This window comes from Phaethon aethereus (genome assembly GCF_964289735.1).
Source record: "Phaethon aethereus genome assembly, chromosome: 3".
In the NCBI taxonomy this organism is placed as follows: domain Eukaryota; kingdom Metazoa; phylum Chordata; class Aves; order Phaethontiformes; family Phaethontidae; genus Phaethon; species Phaethon aethereus.
In genome coordinates, this window is record NC_138576.1 from 124,811,010 (window position 1) to 124,829,437 (window position 18,428).

Consider the following 18,428-nt stretch of genomic DNA (forward strand, 5'->3'; position numbering starts at 1 on the left):
TGATCCTGTACAACAATTTGCTTTATTGCCTGGCTGCTCTTGGTTCCTGCAACACCACCAGGCAAGGTTCACTGATCTAAGCCACATGTATCTGAGTAAACTAATGATCCAAACTGCCAGTTTATTCAATGGGGAAAAAAACCCCCACACCAATAAAACTATTAAAGCTTAATAGAAGAAAATATTTAATTAAAACCTAAGATGGAGCAATCTTTTGCTTAAAAGCCTGGAAATGGAATTGTTCTTGCCTGGGTGTGTTGTCGCCTGGTATTGGGAAGAATAACTAACTCCACTACCTTGCTTGCTACTGCACTATGCACAGAAAGGTAGATGTTGGTCAGGTCTGCCAGGGAACTGGTTTCACAAAAATACACCTCTGGGAAAAGAAAGTGCTCAATGTACTTCTACTAAAAAGCTGACCAGTTCTTTCACGAATTAATTGGTCCTGGCTTACGAGCAGGCTGACTTGTATTTGTCTTAGCTTCAGATGTTTACATAAGGATAATTTATTAATTTAGTATGTTCTTTTATTAGACATAAAAAGCATTTTAAAATCCCTCAGGTTTAGACTTGTAACCTTGGAAATTACAAATTTAGACCTTAGAAATTACTTAATCATCACTGTTGCATTTAGTACTGTGCTTTAACACAAAGTATTTCATAGAAACTGGTGATAATATCTAACACAGATGAAAATGAAACAGGTATTGCAGGAGATGAAGGACCCACTCACACCTACTACATCCTCTGCCTTCTACTCACACCACCTTCAACTTACACTGTAAATAAACATTACTAATCCTTAGCCTTGCAAAAGCTAGCTGTGAAAGATGCAGCCACTGACAACAGCAACTTCAGTCTTAGCCACTTACAACAAAGTGATAGAAGTTTTTAGCAAATTAATACACTCTGTTCTGAAGCAAGTACAGCAGGAGGCAAACGGCCTTAGCTTTCCTGGGAAGATTGTGATGCTTCAGAAGAGGTTTGCCTGCACAAGAGCTGCTGCAAACTTCCTAACACAGTCACAACCAAAATTATAGGGAGTTTTCCCAATCAACAAACTTGATTCCCTCCTCGCTTTTGCCACTTGCTTCCAGTTATATGCCATAACTAGGACACATTCTCTGTTGTGTCCTACTCCCCTTCTACCTCCCTGTTGGCAAAACATAAGGAGAAGGAAGCCCTGCTGCCCTGCACATTTGATACACAGCTCCGAGATGCTCCAAGGGCAACTCTGAAATCCTTTTTCCTACAGCCACACTCCTTCACACTCCCAAACCCAAGACCGGGAAACATATGTTTGGGCAGAGAGCAAATGCTGAGATATATCCCTGCAATCTCAAGGAAGCAGGTGGTTCCTCACAGATGATTGCCAGTTCCCACATCTCAGAGCGGTCCATGGCCTGGGTGTGGCAGAGGCATAATCAATCCTTAAATATCCTTTTCTTCTCCACGCTGTTCAGCCCACGCACAGCAGAGCCTCCATTTCATTATATCTGGTGACACGGTGGTAGCAAAGAGATTCAAGCCACACAAGTTTCCTGTTTTCATTGTTTAGCACACTTTGGCAGCAATATGCTCAAAAACAACCGATTCAGGTCATTAATCAAATCAACAGAGAGCTGGCTAACAATCTGTTTTAACCCGGTTGGCAACTGATAGCTGTCTACATCTCTAAATTTGTGTAGCCCCAGTTAGTTTTAATCAGCTGCACAGCCATTAAACTGTCCTTCTTATGCTCCAAACGAAGGAGACAAATTCTGGGAATTAAACTTCTGATGTGAACAGTTGTACTTGCTCGTTCAGGGAGCCTTTACTGAGAATACTCCATGTCTGTCACTCAACATTGGCTGTTTCCTTCAGCATTGCTGCCAGTAAGCTTTTGAAAAATGAAAGCCAAAGGAGAACAAACGCAGGCAAGTGGACATCCAGATATGGTAAAATCTCAAGACTTTGAACACAGTCCAAAAATTATCCCTTTGCCAACACAAAAACACATCTCAAGTTTAGGCCAGAAAACTAAGATGTGAGCTGTGTCTTTATAAGATTAATCAATAAAATTAATAAACTGTTATAAACTACTAATAATAACAAAGACCAAAAAAATTTAAAAATCAAAATACTAAGTTATTCTACCTTACCAAGCATGCGCTACTGCAGGACTGTGACCAAATAGCCCTTCTATTTCCAAATACATGAGACATGCAAGCTATAAATAAACAAGTTCAAGATGTGCATCAATATCACAGACACCACCCACTCGCTCCGCTGTCCTTCACTCAGCCCATTTCTGATGTTGTCTTTATTTCCTTCCCCTTTGCAGGCATTAAGAGACTGAAGGAAAATGATGCAGCCTGTCAAATGCCATCAGGTACATTAGCACTTGTTTTTCATCCACTTCATATCGTTTCTCACCTGGGGATTTCCTATATTCAAGTAGTGCCTCCTAGCCAGTGTCAGCTCATACATCACTCCATAGGATGAAAACTCCCTAGATCTTGTGTTAAGATACTAGCTGTTTCTCAGAGAGTATTATGCACCTGCTTGGGCATTTTAATTATTATTATTTAAGTAATAAAGTGCAGGTGGGAAAAGGCTTATCAAATGGTCAGCATCTATGCACTTGAAGCTTCACTTCAGCCACTGAGGTCCTTCCAGAGGTAAAATTATTTTATGTACATATTAATTGGTCTTACTGTATCCCGACCATAAGAAAGAAACGTTCTGCTTTGGAAAGTTGCTTTGTAAAAATATATGTATATTTGTAAAAATATAGGAACTCTACATGAATAATACAACTGTTGCTATGACCAGCAAGTATATGATGGACTTCCACACCATAAAATTCACATGGTCAGCCTACGTATTTATGACCTGTTTTGCAGTTTTTCAAAGTGCTTGAAGTTAAGACAGGAATGGATGCAAAATAAATGCAGAATATTTGAAAACAAGCTTCAACCAGCCGATCACAGTGTAGGCATGTTTTAAAGTCATGACAGTAAAGCCCCTCAGAGTATGAATAAAGACAATATTTTTGTTGGAGATTAACTAGGATTTCTTGGGAGCTTCAGATTAGAAAAAAACTATGCAAATAATTCCAATCACCATGCAGATATATAACACTAGTTCTCCTCAAAAATGAGATATTCTGGTTTTTGCTGGGGTAGAGTTAATTTTCTTCACAGTTGGGCTATGTATTGGATTTGTGCTGGAAACAAGTTGATAATTCAAGGATGTTTTTGTTATCACTGAGCACTGCTTACACAGAGTCAAGGCCTTTTCTGCTCTTCACACCACCCCGCCAGCGAGTGGGCTGGGGGTGCACAAAAAGTTGGGAGCAGACACAGCTGAGAGAGCTTACCCCAACTGACCAAAGCTACTCAAGAACTGGCTGGGCATCTGTCAGCTGGTGGTGAGCAACTGGGTTTTTTCCCCACGTGCATCACTTGTCTTTCTTGGGTTTTATTTCTCTCCCTTTTTGTTATTCACCTTTTCATTACAATTTTTTATCATTATATTGCATTTTATTTCAATTATTAAACTGTTCTTATCTCAACCCACAAGTTTTCTGACTTTTACCCTTTCCATTCTCTCCCCTCCCATCCTGCTGGGGGGAGTGAGCGAACGGCTGTGTGGCATTTAGTTGCCAGCTGGGGTTAAGCCACAACACTAGAAAACAATTCTGCTCCAATGTTCCAGCATCACAAGAAACAGTCACCAAGTATACAAAAGGAAACTAATGTAACTGTAAATATTTTATAAGAATGTCAGCTAAAAAGAAACAATGTTTTAAAAAAAGCTTCTACATTTGCATATAATTGAGCCATGACCAGATGAAGCCACATTCAAAGTCCTACCGTCCTTATGTAATGCCATCAGCCAAAGAAATTTCTTGGGCAAGTCATTTAAGGCTTTCCACAATACAACATTAATTTCCACTAAACGGTTCTGCTAAACTTCGGGAGCAAGGAGCACAAAGTTGTCTTACATCCCCCTGTGTTCCTTCTTCCCTCCTGAAAGGTCAGTGCTAAGGGGATGCCTACACAACTTGTAGTTTCCCTGAATTTCCAAGAAGCCATCCTGCATGCTTTTGTCAGCACTGTGCTCAGCCCAGGCAAGTACATGGTCTCTCTCAGAGACACTGATTAGCTCAGGCTCATCACAAACTAATTATGGCGTTAAGTCTTCTGATATCAACTCACCGAAGACTAAAGAGACATACCTCACCAGAGCTGTGCCACAAAATTTTAGTGTGTATGACAGCAGCAATTTCTCAGAAATAGTTTGAAACTCAATGCTATATAGCTTCATTCTAAGCCATTTCAGGTGCTCATCTGCACAGATTACAGGAATACAACCCCGTCAGTCTTCTTTCAAGCTCAAGGGACCAGGCTTGGCTTGTCTTCATTGCCTTTTCCATGAGCACTTTAGGAGAACAATTTATGTAGCTTGAAGTTCATGGAAGTCTTGAATTCAAGTGATATTACTGAAGATTCTCGGAAATGAGATTTGAACTTGAAAGTGCTAGTCTTTAAACTGAAACCCCAGCTGTACCAGCAGTTACACTCATCAACAGGGAGAACTGCTACATAACGGAGGCCCTACACATCCAACACAGCCTGAAGGTCAGATGTTAAGTACACTTTGCTCATTAACAGTCATTTGAAGAAATTATCCATTCAATAATTGGAAAATGTACACACTTGATTCTCTGTAATGGCTGATGTCGAGTTCTTAAAAAGGAAAGCAAGCCAAATTCACTGAGGAGAGAATTTGGAATTACTTAAAAGGGCTTGGCTGCAGGTATTTTCCGCAGGTGAACCTGTAACATGGGAGGCCTGCAGGTGCTTAGAAGTTTTAGTAGCTACCACGCAATGGGCGGTAAAGCCCATAGCTACAACTAGCTATTTATTTCCAAGCTTAAGGGGCATGTGGCTTCTGAAGATTATCACACATTGTGATAATGGGACACTGTGACACAGTGTCCCCCAAGAGAGTAATGTATTATCTTAAAATGTTAAACTGCAGTCTTATATCCATATAACATCAGGATCCATACTTCATTTTGTTTAAGTGCATGCTTTTGTGTGTTCACAGCGTATGTGAAAAATGGTAACAGAAAGGGTTAATACAGTAACATTTTCAGTGTTAAAGTACAAACCTCAATATAAGAATCGTATATGGTTCTGAATGCTTAAGTTTTTGATAATATGTTGCATTAACACTAGTGTGGTTTTTTAAATAATTTATTATCCTCTCACCTTCAAATCTTCACAACTCTTAACAAATCTCACTACAAATCCCCAGATGCAAAAGAACAGATAGTGCTCCTCTAGAAACAAATCTTTTTTTGTTACTAATGCCATAGCAAACACCACTTTGACACAGACTGAATATAAGCAATTTAACATTGCCCATGGTAGGAGGAGACAGTGAATTCTAAATGAATTTGATCCCTTCACACCTTCTTTCCTTTATCCTCCTCCACAGTGAAGCTAATACCCAGAGCCACGTGTAAAATACACTTGGCAACTGAATGGCTGAAGCTGCCAAGTTTCAGAATTAATTTTTCCCGTCTCGGCAACAGTAGCAGGAACACTATCACATGGTTTTTGTCCATTTCTGGCTATCCCATTGAAAGCACTGAATTCGGTTGTACATGAGTGCTGGAGGTGTTTCTAGCAGGAAAAAAATTAAGCAGAAGATCTACTCATGTGGTTTTCATGTAATAAAAAAAAATTAACTTGCTACAGGTTAAATTTAAAGTTTTGTTAGAGCATATAAAGGACAACTGTCCATAGGTCTGGACAGGGTAGAAAAGCTTTAGTGCTGTAGCTGTGAAGACACCCATCAAGATGTCGTCCTCGTTTTCATGGAGAATACTTTTGAAGGTGGATCCTAGTCCCTTTTCTACTATGTGTAATCAATTTCAACTTCAGAAAATTTCTTAGAAAAATAAGCAGGCTGGAGAAAATTTGCCCTAAGCTTATAACTCCGCACACCTTTTATTTTTTAGGGCATTCATCCCTGTTCCAACCCTGCACTGTAATTGAGTTACAAGTTAAAAGTTACACTTACTAACTTTAGTTCCCTTCCATGCAGCTTTTGGAGACACATCAAGACCCAAGATATCTGGTCACCCCACCTGGCTAGTACTCACACCAGGTTTGCAGAGTAATCTTGACAGCAAGTGAGCCCCAGGTCTGTACCAGAGTTACAAATGAAACATCATGCTGGTCTTTGTCTGATTAATCAGACACTGGGTTTTAGTGTGTTTACAGGTATCCAATACTTTCTTGTCTGATGTGCCAAGACACCACGTGGGATGTTGGGACCCCTGGAGTAGCCTCACTTTGGTGAAAGAGATGGAAAGTAAAAGAGAACAAAGATGAAAAAACAGCAACACCATGCAGAGTTTTAAAAGGAGAGCTAACCATTAGAAAATTCAGCCACCAACTTTGATAAGGACATTTTCTGACATAACAGACATAAAAGAAAAGCATTAAATGTGAGCTTCCTCATGCTAAAAAAAAAAAAAATGTATCAAAGTTACAAATGAGAATTAAGTATAATATCCTTCTCTGCAGTATCTGGGGAAAGGTTCTGCTTTTACAACACCATACATAAACATGTTAATTTGGTGTTGGTCAATGCATTGATCGCATTTCATGGAGGGAGGGAACTTGTTTGGGAGTTGCAACTCTCATTGCTCAGAATTTCAAGTTAAAGAACAGCAACTGCTGTGAAAACTAAATGCGTTTAGATTCTCCAGTTCTCTTTATATTCATATAATGATAACCATTAAGTAGTAGTTCCTCCAGAGTTAACAGCAAGCAATTAAAAATCCTCTGCCTTGGCTTACAGCAGAAGCTGCACAACTCAGCAGGACTGGCCACGTGTGATCAATGGCCTTGCCTGGGGACAGAAACTGAACAGGTCAAGAGGAGGTCTTGGGGCTTGGCCAGTTACTGGAATCAGGTGAAGGATGTTGAGAGCCACAAGCAAAAAGCAGAAGCTGGTGGAAGCCCTCCTCCCTTCACTCTTCTGCCAAACCAAAGCCAAATTGATGGCACCCAACCTGCAGAGCCTCCTAATGGTGCTCACATGAATCATAGCAGAGAAGATTTGACTGGCAGTTTCATTCCTAAAGGCCAATATTTGTGTGCTACAGGACTTCCACAGCTATAGGCTAAATCCATTTGAGAGCAAGGAAAATCCTGTATTTCGTTAACCCATGAGGCAGCATGGGTTCTAGAATTCTAGAATTAGGCACTGTGTTAACTCACTCTCCAAAGTAGTTAACAAAAATAAAAGAAATCACAAGAATGCATTACAGGCTTTTTTTTTTTCTTCTTTCCCTATTAAAGTGCTCTTAGTACAGAGAAATATTTTTCCCCAAGTATTTACTTATCACGCCTTTTTCCTCATTTTAGGTTCTGTGTATTTTCATTTAAATGTAACAGATGAAATATTTAACTTCACAGTGTAAACAATATATTAGATACATCAAATGCTGGACTAAGTGGGCCAAAATAAACTGGAGATAGTAGCAACAAAGAGAATGCAAGCTATTATGATCTCCAAATGATAGCACAATCTCTCATTGCAAAACACCGTGGAGAGTTTTCCTGGAGGGATAAAAGCAAACCTGAGTCTTCTCATTACAGCACCCAGACAATTTCATTTAATCCTGATTAGACCATTCATTCTCAGGGGCTCCACTACAATATCACATATGTCTTTATAACCTGTCTTCTACCTGTATGGCAGCTAGGCTGTTCATTCCAATAAATGCAGCCTTAATTGTGTCTATTGCATATAAAAAGCAGTTGTCACAGAAGTAAACAATTATTCAAGTCAGCTTCTCACAAACCAACTATGGTCTTATATTTCTTGCTCTTCAAGCAACTCCGTACCTAAGACTTACTCTCAACAAGGCCCCTAACATTGATCTGAAAACAGAATGTCTTTAATTGAATAGGACATTTTAATAATCATGTCATTGACAAATTAATTTTAGTGTGACAGATGCTTTCCACAGCAAGTTTACAAGAAAGCCTTGCATGTGCAAGCTATAGAATTTTTTAAAAATGTGATTTTACACTGTCCTCACAGCTACAGTGGCTGTATAAAATACAAAAGGAAAAATGTCTGTCTTGCCAAATCAGGACAACATCGCATGTATTTAATGCACTGAAGAGAGGTACCCAGTATTGTCCTCATACTTGGCAATTAATGTCTCAACCGCAACTCTAGAGTAATGGTTAATACACTACTTATCTCTTGAGCTATGTGGAATGCGACTATTATTATGTACTTAAGTAACACGCATCAGACAGTAGAAAGTGGAAAGACTCTGAAATCTAGTTCCCTTATCACACTAATTTTCCATGCATTACAGAGACAACAGCACTAACTGGAACATGGGTATCGGAGAGAAAGACTTGTGTGCTGAGAGTCTGTTTGTAAATACACCAGAACAGCTCAATATTTCTAATTAAGTTCGTGGCACTTCTGATCTCTGCTAACAGAAATGCCTTTGGCAGTAACTTATTCAATCACATTTCAAAAATATTCTTGACATTCATATCTGATGATCACTTACTGCCAGTACCTTCTGAAATCCATGGCACAGTCAACCTTATAGACAACAACAGCAAATTTCATGTTGACGTTACATGAAATTGAAACTTTGAATTGAACAGTTCAGCTTTTGTTAATTGTACAATATCCATTAGCTGTCCAAGTCGGATGACTGACTGTTTCCTGTCAATTTAGCCAATGGCAAACAGATAGAAAAGTAGATAGTACAGTTGTAGTCTAGGCTACCAGCATAAATCATTCTTCCAGCCTTTTTAAAAGTTCCTCCCAAGACGATTCTGCACACTATTTTAGCAAAAGAATGCATGTCTGTTGTGGACGGACAACAGGGATAAGTGATTTAGATAACCTCATGAAGTGATCTTTTAAGTTGTCAGCATCAAGAAGCAGAACAGGATGAACAAATCTCAGTGCATAAAACCATTCACATCACATGTGTCATGTAACTGATGTGAAAGCTAAATATTCATTTTAACATCTGTGGATGCAAACTTCTTTTTCCAGTGATGTCAAACCTTGAAAGTACAGTAGACATCCTGGAAATAACATTTTATTTTAGTTCAAGGATGGAATGGCTTAGAAGACTCTCACTTCTCAGAACAAAGACTGGCCTATCTGTAACAGAGTCAGGAGACAGAAACTCATCAGCTGAGACGCAGTAGTCATCTCCTATATTGCCAGCACACAGTCACCAAAATACACCACATCTCTTCCTGATTCTTCCTTTCCTTCCTCTTCTACCTTGTCACCTACACTGTTTATAGGAAAAAAAATCTGAAACTTCTTGCTTTGAAGAAGTAATAACATTTTTAGTCCAGAACATTAATGACAGAAAAGTTATTTTATTCTGGCAAAAGCATCTCACTACTAATTGAGAGCGAAACAGAAGCATCCCAGCTTGTTATTACAAAGCATAAATTCCAACATCATTTTCCATGTGCATGGTGATGCTGCTGCTCCAACTGACAACAGCTTGCAACTCACTGTTCTTACAGTCAAAGAAACATGCCCTGCCATCCCCATTGCTCCTCAGAAATGAGGGTTTCTTTTCTGACCTAACCAGCACCTCACTTGGCACATTCTCCTGGTCCTCGCAGTGTCCCCAAAAAACCCAATATCCTACCTGTCTTTCCTCCCTAAAAGCACTTTCTCCTAAATATGAACTTACACATCACATGAGATCACCCAACACAGCGCAGAGCAGTGGAAGAGGTCGTGCCTGCTTTGACCACCCCAATGAAGGCTGGTGAAAAGTAAGAGAGATGAGTACATCTGTGCATGTTCTGTGTAGACTGATACCTACTATCACCAGGACACTTCCAGAATCTGAAAATACTCGAGCAACACACTGTTGATACTCCATATGAAACCAGACAGATGACTGAGCATAGCCAGTGGCTTGCTTCCCATATAGGTCTGCTCAGGTTTTCTATTAGCTTGTTTTTTTCCTCAAAAATAAAAGTTTTCTAAAAAAAGGTAGAATGGTAGTCTTGAAAGTAGCTTCTATAACACCTTGAGGATTTGACTTCACCATTCCAAATCATTATTTTGTCTTATATAAAACAGACATCTTAATAAAGTTACAAAAATTGTATTGCAAGTATTAATATTTCTTTGAAAGCACACATGAGGATAAATGAGATTCTGATTGCTGGCAAAGGGAAATTGCTTATTTAAACTTTTCTGGAGCCACAGGTCATTTATCTCCTTAAAATTCCTTCTAGCCTAAACGTAAGTACAATATCTTTAAGTTCAAGTTGAACTGGCATTTTAGAACACTTGGCCTTAGCAATGGCATTTAAAATAATGTGGGGATAATTACTGACATTTACTGTGCTGTAGCAAGAGCATGCAGAAAAGGAGCAAGCAAGCATTTGTGCTATGCAGATACCCAATAGTTCAACAATATTATTAGTGTCGGTACAAGGCCGCATTAAATCTGGTACTCCACATCCATTCTAAGTTTGTAGACACTCAAGGAACACTCATCTTCCAGTAAATAAGAACTCAAACACTATTCAAAGTACTTAAGGATGCATATTATAAACTTGGTTCTGGCACTGTTCAGGATTACAGATACAAATGATACAGCGTACTGCTCAAAGGAGTAAGAGTTTTGCAGGCCTTGGTATTTCTAGCATGAACTATCAAATGACCAAAAATATTTGTGACTAGGCTGTCAACATAATAACAACAACTTAATGTTAAAGTAAACAATTATTTCTACCATTTTGACTTGGAAAATTACCTGGAAATCTCCAAGTAAAGCCTGTGCCATCAATTGCTGTGGCTGTTTTGAAAAGACCTGCTGAAATTATTCACAAGTATCTCAAATCCACCTAAAGCACTCAAGAGACAGACAGCATTTTCTGCCGGTCAAAAAGGTAGAGTTCTTGCAAATGTCAGGACTCTTGTCACTGCACTTCCCACGCTAATTAATCGAGAAAATTACAACAGAAGTGGGTGCCTTTTCTAGTGATAATCCCAGGCCCTGTTCCCCTCTACTTAATACGCATTCTGCCTTTCTTTGCATTGTTTTCTTTTCCACTTTCTTTTCCATTTTTCCATTTGCATTGTTTTCTATTCCACCTGTTAAAAACACCACCTTTTCTTTTTCTCCCCCCAGAACTACCCTATTCAGCCTGTCGAACCCTCTGAAAATAGTCCAAAAGGAATTCCCTATTCATAGTACCCCAGGAGATCCTGTGCAAGTGCTTATCCCATATATTGCAAAGAGACGAGCATCTCTGAGATAGGGACCATATCCTTTTTTCCTTCCCCCTGCTCAGCATGCAGTAAGTCTGCCACTTGTGGGTATGTTGGTGCATGGAGTCAAATTCTTTTACTGCAACTGATGCAAGTTTTTCCAGGTCTCCAAAAAGCCACAGAAAGGCAGAACTTTTCATTCTCCTTGTCACTCAAATCACATGTCCTGCTACGTGATTTTTACCTTAATTTGGCAGTGACATCTCCAGCAAACACTTCCAAGGACTGTTTATTTACAGTGGCATTTTAAAATGTCTGAGGCATTGCTCTCTGAACACAGACACATACATTTCAGACATGCTATCTGGAAGATAATCACTTAATTTTCAAGGTCCAATTATCTCAAAGTTCATTCTTTTGGAAAAAAAAAATAAATTAAAGGACATCAGTGAGAACAAAACTTTCCTGAAGCTTATCAAAAGCCCTGTAAAAGATGACTCCTTTTCTCACTCACAACGGTAAGGCCTAGAAGAAGCAAAACGCACTGTGCTTTGGACAGCATGCGCTGCTTCTCCAGCAGTTCTACATGTACAAGATATACAGGGGTGGCATTACAAGAAGGTTCTTGGGAAAGGCTCTATAAATAAGAGAGCGGCAGCAGAATGGTGGGAAGGAGGAGGACTTAACAGCACACTGACTTTTATGGTAATTTTCATATAGGGTTCTCAGCAAAAGCAATTTTTTATAAGACTAACTGCCTTTCTGCAAATCCTTTTTACCACTATTAAAAGCAAACAAGGAAACAGCCATGGTGCCCACCACCATCCCCCACAAACACAACTTCTACAAATCAAAAGAACGCCTCTGTTCTTGCAGGGATTTGGCAGCCCTCACAACACACAAAGAGCCAACAAACTAAATTTTTCTGCTTGTTGGTCACAGATCGAGCCTTTGGGGCATATAGATCCTCCCCACTCTGATCCCTCAGTATTTGGGACTCAGAAGTTTGATGGAAATCTTTGCTGGCATGGAGCTCCTTACTGTATCCTGGTGAAGAGACAGAGAGACTCCCCCATGCTGGAGGATCTCCCTGTAAGCATGCTCAGAAGGGTGACTGGGTGGGGGGGCCGCTCACCTCTCTCCATTTGAGAGTCATCCTCCCCAGCAGATGCTACCAGCACAATATGCCCAATACACCATCGGACATCCGTTGATGTCTGATGGGGCCAGCTGGAGACAGAAGTTGGCTGGACAGCCACGTGCAGTAGGCGCACAGGAAAAACTTGGGCTGGCTCGGACAAACTGAGGAACTGCTAAACACAGAAAAGACAAAACATATTCTTTAAATTAGCATGTCACGTTAAAGTTTGGTTACTGGCTTAAGGACAATATGCAAGTTGGAAAACCAAATGTTTGGGACGGTAGCGAATACACTTCAATTTACTGTTTTCCCTGGCAGCTATTGTTTATCTTGCAAGAAGTACTTGAAAATTACACATTTCATAATAAATATCTGATTAATTGGAAAATAAATCTCTATGTTTAGCCTGACATAAGCTTGTCTTGTTTGTTTACATGTCTACTTCTCTTTTTAGCAAGTGCAACAAAAACTTCCACAAAAACACTAGCTGTACACAGACATTTCCTTTGGAACTTTCCACCACCCTTGGGTAGGCCAAGTCTTGCTTTATTTATTGCATAACTTTTCTAAGAGGTAAATACATATCGTCCAGGAAATAACAGCAGAGTTGTTTTCTCCTGACTTCATCAACATGGATAAAACTCTTGGGGAAGACTTAATCCCTGAAAAAAAGATGTCCCAACACAATACGCTGCCTAGGGGAAGGTGCATGAGCATGCTGTATGGATGTGTTCAACTCCCACAACTTTTAAGCGTCTGCTCTTCCCGAGCTCTAAAAATGCCTGACAGTATGTTTACGTACCCAAAACAATCCTTTCCCATGGAATTTCACCAATTTTATATGCCCTGGGAAATGAAGAGCTGGAACACATTCAATACAAGCAAATACACACAGTAAAACAAGCTGAGGGCTCAAATGGCTGAAATTTCTAGAGATGATACATAACAGAAGGCAATAGTAATTTGTTTACTATTATTCTCTATGCAAAAGAGGATAGCATGCTTTATAATCAGAAATACATATTGAATCTAATGGAAAAGCTGACACAAGGGAAAAAAGCAAAAATGTTGCACAAACTGGAAAAATGTTTTCATTCTTGAAAGGATATCATTTAAGTAACGATTATATGGAAATGCTGGATGAGTTCCAAGTTTTCTCCCCAACACCATATGCTACTATACCTTCCAGCTAATTACTTACTGAATTTCTTTCAGGTAGACATTTAAAAAAAAAAAAAAAAAAAAAAACCAAAAACCCCCCTCATCCTAAACTTCCACTGGTTTCTAAATGTCTAGTGAGAAGTAGCATAACCGCCCACAAAAAAGCGTTTATCTGGCAACTATTAAAGGAGCTTTTTACATTTTGCTTGAGGCTTTAAATATTAAACATACACTAGAGACTGCTTTAAAAAAATGGATTATTTGCATTGCAATGGCACGGGATGCCCAGTCACAGGTCAGGATCCCACTCTCCCAAGTATGCAATTAGTTTACAGCTGGGACTGGAAGAGAGCAGGAGAACAGCACTCCATTATTTGCCGTGCAGCCTTGAACATTACAACCTAACAGAGGACGACTCTTGGCCCGTCCGCCAAGGTTATAACCTGCCCTTTCTGAAGGAACTATTTCTTCACAGCAAAAGGGACCTTGGTTTAATATTTCATCTGAAGGACAGAACCCTTGTTAGGGACAGGCTCAATCTTATTTCTGTTGAGTAAAGGTTAGCAATGAATTTTCGAGGACTGCATTAAAAATCCTGGAATTTTACAGTACATGACATTGTATCAGAGCATTAGCGTTGACAATGAACACAAATATCAAAGTGGACCTTATAAAACAAGATTCCTCTATGATTTCTAGTCAAAATACTCTAAAGTGTCTATGTTACACTCTTCAATGTTGTACGACTAAAAACAATTTTTCATTGCTTTGTTTGAACCACATACTTTCACAAACTGAGGAACCATACAGCCCAGCATTTCCCAAATCTAAGGTAGCAGCCAACACAAAATAATGTAGTATCTCCACTGACTCACACTTCAAAGGTGAGGTCTTAGAATTATGTTCTACCTGTTGAAGCACCAGCTAGTATCAAAATAATTCTCAACTCAAAAAGCGAAGGATCTGAATTCTGTTCCTCTAGCTCTTATAGATCAATCTATAAAAGCTTTATTATTTCAAAAGGAAGCAGTAATATCTGCCACAATAGCTTTATTCTGTAAATACCTTTAAGAATTTAAGCTTCGTTCATTCAGCTGCAGCCATGAATCTTCTCATTTTTGCATGTCCGAGTTAAGAAATTCTTTTAAATAGGCATTTTGCCTTAAAAATACAAATGCCTTACAATATTAAGGCTAGTAGAAAGCATTTAGGGACATTTTCAATAACCATTGTTTGATGAGTTAAAGACAAATGCTGTAGGTTTCATACAAATACAATTACAGGGATTTTTTCCTAGAACTTTCAGTCTCTTGCAAAGTAATGCCAATGAATTTGACAAGACATAAGATTATATTTTTCAGCTTTAATGATATAAATTTATTTTTATTTTCATTAGTTACTCCAGTCAATCACAAAGGAGAACGTCAGCTTTTCTACTTAATATTTCTACTTTTCTTCACTGAACACATGGACTGCAGCAGTGGTCCAAACTTGCTAACAATCTTTCAAAGCAAAATTACTGCCTCCAAATACACAAAAGCTAACACAAACCACTGATCTCACAATAAGATCTACAACCTACATTTCAGGACTTTGCACAGAATTAGGATTTGGTTATCAAATGATTCTGTCCCAAAATGACAGGAAAAGGTGGCAATCCAGCACGACGTACCTCGTTCACGTGACACCTCTCCCAACCCTCCACAGTTCAATTCACAGCTTTCCCTTTCTCCCAGGACCCACCTTCAGTCTTAAATCTCCCTACCCATGTAAACTAACAGGTCATTAATCCTAAAAATAAGGGACTATACTCATTAATTTATTCCAGCATTTTCTTCAGTCGATACAGTGGGCTGCATCCGGAACTTTGGAATTTGTACCAGCTCACACAGCAAATGAGAACGCTTCTGTAATCACACAATTAAGTCATTTTCCCTTCACACTAAAAGAGGATGAATCATGAATGAGATTTAAGACTGTTCTCCCCATTTTCAAGAAAGTTTAAATAATTCTATAGACCAACCAGAAAAAAAAATTCCAATGCCTCTTTATTTCTCCAAAGACAATGACAATACCAGAAAAACTACAATTATTGCATTTTCCACTTACAGCTCTACTTTTATTTTTAAAATTTTGAGTTGTTGTTTGTTGGGGTTTTTTTTCAAACTACAACATTACTTCACTGGACAAAGCATTAGTATTTATGCTACCTTGAGGACTCAAAAGGCACAATTTCAGCACATTAGTTACTATCAAATGCAACTCCATGTGCATGTTGAAGTGACTGCAGTACCACCCCTGAAACCCTCTAACCGTGTTTGCTGCAAACAATGCTTGTGCAATGGCAGTTCATGTGTTCTCTAGTTTCCCAACTCCACTTTCAATGAGAGTGTAAAAAACTACATGATGAAGTCGTCTGAGCTGCAGAGGAAGTTGTAACAGCAATAACAACAAAGAAAGCACAAAATCAAGTCATTCCCTGGATTACAAATTTTCTTGTTTCGCTTTTACACCTCTAGAAAAGTTCAGCATCATTAAGTACAAAACTTTTCAACAAGTCTCAAGGGTTACACATAATCAGCCATAAAACCACTGTAAGAAGCCGACATGCCTGGAAGTTTTGTTAGCACCTAATATCCTCTGTGCTGATAATTATTTCCAGTTACTTTAAAAGGCCAAGTTAATGATTACACTCGTAGTAACAGGTGTGGATTATATACAGCTGGCAGAAATCCCTTCCTCTGCTAAATTATGCCTCATTGCTATTCACCTGCAGAAACGGGAAGGCGAATGCCCTCAGGAGAAGATTCAGACACAGAGCTAATGATTATTCACATAGGTGTGATACAGCCAGAAAACATACCCTGCCAAACAATACATATCCTTATGAAGATACCAACGTTTCAGGTGGTTTCAGACTAGCATTGCCCAAGCACACACTTTTTTTTCCCCCCACTTTCTAAAAGTGCATTTATACCCAACCTTCAAGGGCTTGAAGCAACTGTGCTCACACCAGACTATTTAACACTGTCTGCTCCTGCAGCAGTGGTACAAGTTGTAAATTCAGTGACACTGAAGAGTTTCTTTGTGCCAAGATCTTAAATAGGAAAATCTGATCTCACGGTCCCAGGAGCCTGTGATGGTCTCTGCACAGACAAGAGACGTTAAGACAAAGCCTTCACTCCGTCAAAATTATTCTTTCATAGGAAGATAAGCACTGCATCCCAGAAGATGCCACCAGGAAACAACTACATTTAGCTTCTGGCTGAGAATTTCAGGATTCTGTTAGAGGCTGCCTGGTGGCTCATCTCACGTTTCTACTGAAGGAAAAGTGACAAAGAAAGCCAATTTTCATTTAACTACAGAAAACTCAAAAAAGCCTAGCAAAAATATAGTCAGGGTTGAAATAATCTACTGATATTTTATATATTCCATATTGCCTCACCAGACCTTCCCTTTCCTACATCTGCTGTAGGATTACGAAGAAGGAAAGAAGTTTAGTCCACTGCTTTGAGAGTTTCGCAAGGCAGGTTCAAATTATTCAAGCCAGCACTTCATCTGTCACTCTGGGATTAGACAGTTACAGGTGATGAGGAAATCTGTATCAATATGTGCATTGTTTTAATTGACTTTTAAATTGTCAAAGAATGAAATGCTGTTGCCAGAAGGACAGATCACAGAACCTGTCTCATGGCAGCCAGCTGGAAGAGGCAGGAGTTAAGCCAACAGCTATACTATCAGTCAACAAGAAGCAGCCTTGCTCACACACAGTGTAAGCAGGCTGCACAGAGAATGCCAAGAGAAGCAGGATTTTAAAAAAAGAGCAAAAAAGCAAGCCCTTCTTGTCTCTCTTCCCTCCCCAAAGTCATGATCTGCACTGAATCCTGCTTTAATAATACAGTTGTACCATAAATTAATTCCTTTTTCCTATCATCAGGAATAAGGATGCTCAGGAGAGCTTACAAACTGCAGCTCAGGCCCATGTCCCAGCCCTGCTTTTGGATCAGAGCTAGCCCACGCACTGCTGGCTCATGCTGCAGGCCCAGCAAGGTCGCATGTGCCTGCAGCATGTGGCACAGCACAGTCACGATGCTTCAGAAAAATCAGCACCTGTCTGATGCTAAGAAAATCCTTAAACAACTTGCCTATATCTACAACAAAATAAATGTATTTCAGAGTGTCACACCTATGTTTAGACACAATCTACGTGCACATCTAGACAGTCACAGAACCAAGGCTGGCCCAACTTTCAGTTGGAGGTCCTTGGTTTATTCTGGGTACTGCCACGGTAATTTTGCAACACATGGTCTTACCAGCACGTTTCACACTTTCTCCCACATGCCACTTTCTTTGGAGCCAACATCACCCAGGCTATTCTCCCTTTGCCAGGTATAATGCCCCATATGAGTTTGTAGGAAGATGTTTGGGCCTCAGTGTCACCTGCATCTTCAAGCAAAGCCTGCGAGATGGGAGCATTCGGTGGCTTCCCCTAAGGGTTCATTTTCCATCCCTTCCTTCATGGGAGTGAATTTGCACAGATGAACTATAACTGAAGGGTTTGCAGTTCATCAGCAATACCTCCCAGTATGCAATACACTAACAGTGGCTTAGAACCTGGAGAGCCCATGTACACATTACAAAAAAACAGCCATCATAAAGCAAGAACGCTCCCAGTATACTAGGACACCAAATGAAACGCCACAAATTCAGCAAAAGCCAGAAGCCCCTGGGCGTGACTCTTCTCATTTTATACAGCAGGCTGGACAACGTTCAAAGGCCTGAGGACATGAACATCTACCCCAGTGTGTGTTGGTGATGG

General features: G+C 39.6%; 1 protein-coding gene across 1 annotated transcript in view; it reads right to left on the reverse strand.

The window, feature by feature from the left end:
* The window catches only part of PLCB1 (phospholipase C beta 1), a 398,958-nt gene that overhangs the window by 349,964 nt on the left and 30,566 nt on the right, over positions 1–18,428 (reverse strand). The gene's annotated exons all lie outside the window — the stretch shown is intronic.